The 6,000-nt window shown below is 39.1% G+C and overlaps 1 protein-coding gene across 1 annotated transcript in view; it reads right to left on the minus strand.

The window, feature by feature from the left end:
• G2E3 (G2/M-phase specific E3 ubiquitin protein ligase) overlaps positions 1 to 5,473 on the minus strand; it is a 32,097-nt gene extending 26,624 nt beyond the window's left edge. The window contains 1 exon segment of the mRNA XM_083350367.1: positions 5,415 to 5,473. The gene's annotated coding sequence lies outside the window, so the exon portion shown is untranslated.
• Between the last annotated feature and the right edge of the window lie 527 nt (positions 5,474 to 6,000).

The following is a 6,000-nucleotide window of genomic DNA, read 5'->3' on the forward strand; positions in this document are numbered from 1 at the left end:
TTACTTCCATTAAATTCTTGGAACCCAGGTGAATGGCAGTTGGAATTTGGCTAAGAAAAATGAATATTTCCAGATTTAATAAATAAGGCAATTTTGAAAGGTGGATTTCCTTTTTTATTTTGTATATTAAATAGCTTTTATTATTTGACACCTATCTTCTCAATTCATGCTTTAATTACAACATTCTAAATGAAACATTGTAGCATCAAATAAAGCAGTTCAACATCTGTTCATTGCAGTTGTAACAGTATCAAGAAAATAAAACTATATTATAATCATAAAAATCAAAAAGACAATCTAAGATAGTGAACATAAATGGCTTTAAAAATCAAGTGTACAATGCCACGAACAAAACATTTCCATGTTAGTTTTAAATAAACTATTTGTAACATACAAGATGCGGCAGAATTTTAGATGCAAGTTTTCCATTTCATTAAGAAGCAACAGCAGCTTGCACAAATGCCATCTCAGTTCACAGTATGTGCTTTGCATTTAGATAAGAAAGGGTCTTAAGTTCACATTGTAGCTTCTGACAGGCTAATGTTACCTTTTTATCTTTCAGCAAAAAGCTTTGGGGAGATGAACAGCAGTGTCCAAGAACAAATTATCCAGAATATACAGTATTATGTTCTGCAAGTTAGAAAATATCTAATTTTTGAACTTAGAAATTACCAAAATATTTCATCCTGATGCTCAACTTGCTCATTCAGAATTGGGTCCCACTTAGACTGGATATTTCCTAACAATTAATAATTTAGATTCAGAGTTCTGGCTTTGAGGTGGTATTTTTCTGTTCAATTGTGTCCAGTTCTTAGGGAATGCCTGTACAAGTTCCTGATGTTTTCTTGGCAAGGTTTTTTTTAGAAGTGGTTTGCCATTGCCACTTTCCTACAGCTGATAGAAAGCGAGTGGCCCAAGGTCACCAAGCTGGCTTCATGTCTAAGGCAGAACTAGAAATTCCTGTTGTTCTGTTTTCTAATCTGGCTCTCAATAGTGTGTTTTAGCTGTGACTAAAAGCAGTAACAGAACTTCTGCTATCAAGAAAAATGGATGTTACCTACTCAGATAATGAAATGTTGCCAGGCAAATAACCAAGCTCAGAGAGCACCAATGATTCCACAGTTCAACCCTGAGTTACATACTGTATATTGTCTTCTATTTAAACATAAAATTTGTTTAAGCACATTTTGGTGAATAGACGGGAAAGGTAAACCACAAAACATGATTTGTAGATCACAATAGTTATGTTCAGATAAAATATTGAATTAAAACCAAGTTCAGTCTTGATTATCACATGAAAATCCAGTCTCAGGCTGATGGGAGTCTTCAGTGTCAAGCACATGGTTTTGATGGTATAATAGATACCATATACAATATTTTCAACATTCCTGTATATGATTGCTATAAAAAAACGCAAACTCAAAGATTTTTAGGAGAAAAACTAGATTAATATTTTGTGTAGTTTTATGGGGCAAAACCTATAACTGGCATACTATGCACTAATAACTGCATATCCAAAAAGGCTGTTGTAGAGCTGAAAAAAAGAAAGCTGATGCCCTTTTTTCTGACAAAAGCAATCAAAATGAAAGAACCTGGAGCAATTTCCAGAAAATAATTATACCTTTAATTGACCAAAAAGAGTAATTACTATCTTACTATAGTGTAGGAAAAGTAGGCAAAACAAATTAATACCTATGGTTATTCATAATATACAGAAAATAATTTTTCTCCATTCCTAATAGAATTACTACTACACCATGTAATGTGTTAGACCAAGTAGTTGTGCTATCCATCAACTATAAAAATTCAAAATCATGGGGATGACATATTATTTCTATGATGTAAACTAAAGAATGTGCCAGATATCAAATACTAAGGAACATAAATAGCAGAATATCAGTGTGTTTATGGGCTGCATATGTGTTACCCTTAGATAAGTGTTGACCACTGTAGGAACAGAGTTATATTAGACAAAACTTTCTGCTGCTTTATAGTAACATTTATATTCTTGAGATTGAAAAATGTTATGAAACGGTTGAAATGTCATCTCCTTTCTATGTATAAAGAATGGTATGAGAAGATTAACCTTTTCCCAGAATGGCTTTTTTCTGCATAGGATTGTATTTTTACTTGTGGCAGGGTCCATTTGCTTTTAATACCTGGGTAGAAATCAAATATGCAAAATACTGGAGCAGCCCAGCTAGATCAGACAACCTATTAAAAAGCAACCTGTTTCCTATAGAGTAAGATTAGATGCCCAGAAGTTCACAGGCAAAATACCTTTTTGACAGAACCATCACATAGCCAACGCTATCAGCTCTCAAAACCCCAGGAGTCAATCCATTTGTCATTCCTCCTAAAATGGCAACCTGCTTAAAATAAGTCTTTTGCAATTACTCTGACCTCTCAAGAAAGGGGAAAGAATTAGGGGTAGAAAGTGTGAAATGACTTATTTTATAATAACTTTAATATTTAATTTAAGTTTCCAACTCTAAGTTACTGTAGGTTAACTGTTCATCATTTTCATAACAGAAGACCATGTCTTTGACAAGCACATTCAAGGCTGCTATAAAAAAACCCTACAATACAAATGGTAATCATTGCAGGAATCTTATCTTGAAATTCTTTCAAGAAATCCAAAGAACTATTTTAACAGACAATCAAATGGGAGGGGAAAGCCTCTTCCTGGTATCTCCAAGTGAGCTTATTATCAAGATTCCTTCAACATTCAGACAAATGCATGAAAAGCTCAACAGCACTTCAGGTAAAATAGTTTATAGTTTTTAATATTTAAACTAGGTACATTTTATATACTTAGTGCAAGAAATTGTCCTAACCGTGGAACAGGTTTTCCAGCTTCTATGCCTGAACCAAACATTTAGCTATTTTGGTCCATGCATGGAACAAAACAAGGGAGTTTTGCTCCATGCATAAAACAAAAAGGGACTGTTTTGCTCTGTGGGGAAGTGGTGGGAGAGATAAAGACCCTGGTTGGTATAGGACAGGGGTAGGCAAACTCGGCTCTTTTATGACTCATGGACTTCAACTCCCAGAATTCCTGAGTCAACTATGCTGACTCAGGAATTCTGGGAGTTGAAGTCCATGAGTCATAAAAGAGCTGAGGTTGCCTACCCCTGGTATAGGAAAAGGACACCCTGGCTATTAGGAAGCAGAGAAAGCACTGGAAAGATCTGGGGGGAGGTGGACAAGCTAAAAGATATGCTGCATTTGAATATTAGCAAAAGCTGTGTGGAGAGAGGAAAGATACTGGGAAATTAATAAGCAGGTAGATAGGATAGGCAGTACCGGAAGCTGCAAAGAGAATAGGGGCATTCCCCCCCTCACAAGCATCAATATATAAAAGCAATAGGACTAATTCCTAGGACACAACTGGCAACTATTTCTGATATTTTAAGTTACAGAAGACACACATGGTCCAGCAGTACTGTTACTGCTGTTTTTTTTTTAAATCAACTTCAGTTTACGAGCACCCTTTAAGATCAAAGCAATCTTTAGGCATGAATGTTTAGTTTAACTGGCTCAGTATTATAGGAGACAACAGCTGATGCTCAAAATTGAAATAAGCCAACCTCCTCTCTCCCTTTAGTTACCTAGAGATTAAAGGTATCAAGGAGTATCAATTTTCCGGAGTCGACAGGCTACTATAGGAGTCCACAATTTGCTTAACCACCAGCCAACACATAGAAAGTTATTCATGCTGGATGCCAACCTCTTTGCTTTGCTAAGAACCAAATATTTGCATCACTACTTCCAGTCCAGTTTTTGTATTGACCAAAAGCATTGCTATCTACCTATAATTTCAGCCTTTTCATTCTCACCTATTATCTACCTTAATATTCAAAGCTGTCAATTGTTTTGGATTTTAGTGACTCTTTCAAGGTATTTATTTGCATAGCTGTCCCCCTCACTTGCAGGTGAGTTTGGTCCAATAAACAATTAAAATACAAGCTAAACAATCATATAATTCAACCATTAAACCAGTTAAAAACTAAAATAAACACCTCACTCCAAAGCTGGAACACAGTCCAAGCCTACCAGATAATCTTAGGATCTTATAACAAAATTGTAACAAAATTTCCCAGTAATGCAGATAATTTGCTAAGTTTTAAATAGGCTGCTAAAAAAACAGAGAAAGAAATACCGCGGCAAAAGAGAAATTAAGTGAAAATTACAAACAATTACCTTAACAAAGTCTAAAAAACTATTAATGGAGGCTATTGCTAAGCACATTGGTTTGTGCTTAAATTGTAAGCCGCCCTGAGTCTTCGGAGAAGGGCGGGATATAAATGGGATTAAAATAAATAAATAAAATACATAAAATACAAAATTATTAATCTGACTATAATCTTTAAAGCCTTGCCCTCGTGCATATCTTTTCACAAATAAAATTAACATGTCTTCCTTACGAGTAAGAATGGAAAGAAATACACCCTGTTTCTGCAATTGTCACCCAATTTACTTGGGAGTAGGATCCATATCTGACTGTTCCTTAGAAGGCCAGATCCTGAAGCTGAAACTCAAATACTTTGGCCACCTAATGAGAAGGAAGGACTCACTGGAGAAGAGCCTAATGCTGGGAAAGATTGAGGGCAAGAGAAGAAGGGGACGACAGAGAATGAGGTGGCTGGATGGAGTCACTGAAGCAGTACGCGTGAGCCTAGATGGACTCCAGAAGATGGTAGAGGACAGGAAGGCCTGGAGGAACGTTGTCCATGGGGTCGCGATGGGTCGGACACAACTTCGCAGCTAACAACAGCAACAAGGATCGATATGAACGCACCAACACGAACTCGCGGCTATACAAGTGTCCAAAGAGGCAAAGGGGGTGGGGTGAATCTCGCTTACTCATAAAACCTCACTCTTTGGCTTCGCTGCAACAAAATAGTAAAGCCTCGGTCCGGGAATTCTTCTTCTCTTAAGCCGACTGAGTCTCAACAAACCGCAGCCCTTTCTTCTCCATTTCTCATTTTGCACTGCTGTTGTTTTATCCGAGTCTTCACCTTTCCGCGAGTATATCTCGCCGAGTTGGACGGGCTTATTATTCCCTACAGAGCAGCTCCCTAATGCAGCGTTTTCCAACCTTAGGAACTTGAAGATGCGTGGACTTCAACTCCCAGAATTCCCCAGCCAGCATAGCTGGCTGGGGAATTCTGGGAGTTGAAGTCCACGCATCTTCAAGTTCCTAAGGTTGGAAAACGCTGCCCTAATGTAACATAACCAGGAAAAGCGCAAAAGAGTCGCGCACAAGCAGCTCCACCCAAGCCGGGGGCCGTACAAATAAAATAAAATAAAATCCCTCCGGAGAAAAACACCTTCCCCCTCCTTGCCCTAGTACTCCATCACCCGAGCCGCCCGTCTCGGGCCCAGCGAAGAGCCCGATCTGGAAGCCTCACCTCCAAGATGCGTAAGACGCCCACGGCCACTCGGAAAATAACCGCCGCGCTATTCAAACTCCGACATTCGCTTGCGTCACAAAAAGAGGCAGGAGCGAAAAGAGCCCCGCCCCCTTTCTCCGTCGGAAGCTGCCGCATCCATTGAGCCGACTTTCTACTGCGCGGGTCTGGATAGAATTCTTAGATCGGAGGGAGGGGCTGGAGGTGTGGAATCTTTTGATTGGACATTTGGCTGCTATTGGCTAACCGCGTCGGGGCGGGGAAGAGGCTGGGCTAATTTGTCGTCTCTTTTTTTTTTTCCCCCATCAAGTTTTCGGGGAGGGGGGTGGAATTTTTTCAGCGATGTGAATATGTCAGCCGGAAAACCAGTTGCTCCTGCCGGAGTTTCAGCATTGCTTGCACAAAGGAACGGTTTGCAGCAGGGGTCTTCAAACTTGGCCCTTTTATGACTTGCGGACTTCAACTTCCAGAATTCCTCAGCCAGCATGCCTGGCTGAGGAATTCTGGGAGTTGAAGTCCGCAAGTCACAAAAGGGCCAAGTTTGAAGACCCCTGGTTTACAGTATTGTGAAGTTGGCAAAAACCAT

The sequence above is a fragment of the Vipera ursinii genome, assembly GCF_947247035.1.
Source record: "Vipera ursinii genome assembly, chromosome: 1".
NCBI classification, from domain to species: domain Eukaryota; kingdom Metazoa; phylum Chordata; class Lepidosauria; order Squamata; family Viperidae; genus Vipera; species Vipera ursinii.